The following is a 1,740-nucleotide window of genomic DNA, read 5'->3' on the forward strand; positions in this document are numbered from 1 at the left end:
ATATATATATATATATATATATATAGGAGAATATACGAAAAAACAACAACAGACGAGGACAGGTGGTGTAAATAACAAAAGGATGTATTAGTATGACGCTCGGGAATACGGAAAGTCATTGACGTTTCGAGCTACGCTCTTCAACAGAAAGAATACGGAGACAAGGAGCCAAATGTTCGTGTGGTACGGCTGGTATTCGCTGTCACTAAGGATGGTATCAAAATACCATCATTATTGGCAGCGAATACCAGCCTTACAATCACTCTCATATTTACTTATATGTTTGTGTGTGTGTGTATCTGTAGAAATATATATGTATATGTGTGCGTGTGTGGCGGGGTGAGTATGTGTGTGTGTGTATTACACTGGAGAGCAAATTAAAATTTTTGATCTATTGAACTAGATTTGACAGACAGCTCTTGGTAATTTGGGTGCGCTGAGCACGAATTTTTACTCGGTTTTGCTGTATTAGGTGCTGGTTTTGGGTGATAAATTTTGATAAAATTTTTAAAAGCAAGTCTCTGATCGCTTTTGTGATCGCTTTTCCTAACAGCGGCAAACCAGTACCTGACACGTCTCGCTCTGCACATTTATACCTATGTCCTCACGTACAAGTATGTTTGACTAATTCTGAACTGAAATAAAGACAGTGAATTTAGTTAAGCGGCAGTCAAAGAAGAATGGTTTAATTGGATATAAATGGATTGCGTTACGAGAGCAATTTTTGCTTATATCAAAATAACCTTCTGACACAATTTTTTGCCCATACAGGTGTGACTAGAGCCTACTAACCATGAGACCGATTGCTACTTTTGCCTTGTCAAGTCTTCGGGCTTCACTAAGAAAAATGAATATTGTGTCGAGTACTCAAATTTCAACACTGCATTACGACATGTGCTACGTTCAAATGGCATCCCCATTCCAATATTCTTAAGATTCTGCCACCACAAGAATTAGTTGAAGATGTTCCAGAAAATATTGTTATTCGTTCTGAGGAGTCTGACTGATTCTGACCCTAGCGTATTTGAAATTCAAAATGATCCGTAAAAGTTTAACCAGGCCGTGTTGAGTGATCTTGTAAGCGATCTAAATTTGCTAATTTCGCACAAGGCCAGCGAGTTCGGTGGAGGGGTAAAGTCGATTACATCGACCCCCAGTGTTCAACTGGTACTTATTTTATCGATCTTGAATGGATGAAAGGCAAAGTCAACCTCAACGAATTTGAAATCAGAACATAAAGACGGACAAAATGCCAATTAGATTTTTGTCCGGCCTGCTTAGCGATTCTGTCTGCTGACCGCTTTATGTACGCCATATATTGAGTAATTCTTTCATCTCGGTTCTAATGCCAAAAATACATTTATTTATGTAGATATAATTCCTTCGAATTCATGCACCGATTCATTAACCGCCATATTGGAACAGGTATATCTATGCTACAAGCTAATCATGTATATATTTAATGAATGTGCAAAACATTAAATGCTTCACAAACAATAATAAAATATATCGTAGATACTATTTATCGTAAAATCTATAATATCTCATATCAATATGTCATATTTTATGGTTTCTAGCCATGTTTATTACCTGGCCTAGTTTTTTCTTTTAATACATGAACGATAACGGAAGTGAGTATGCAGTTCGTTTAGATACCAGTACATATACTTATGCACGCACGCACACACACACACACACACACACACACACACACACACACACACACACACACACACACAC

This window comes from Octopus bimaculoides, chromosome 21, assembly GCF_001194135.2.
Source record: "Octopus bimaculoides isolate UCB-OBI-ISO-001 chromosome 21, ASM119413v2, whole genome shotgun sequence".
Lineage (NCBI taxonomy): Eukaryota > Metazoa > Mollusca > Cephalopoda > Octopoda > Octopodidae > Octopus > Octopus bimaculoides.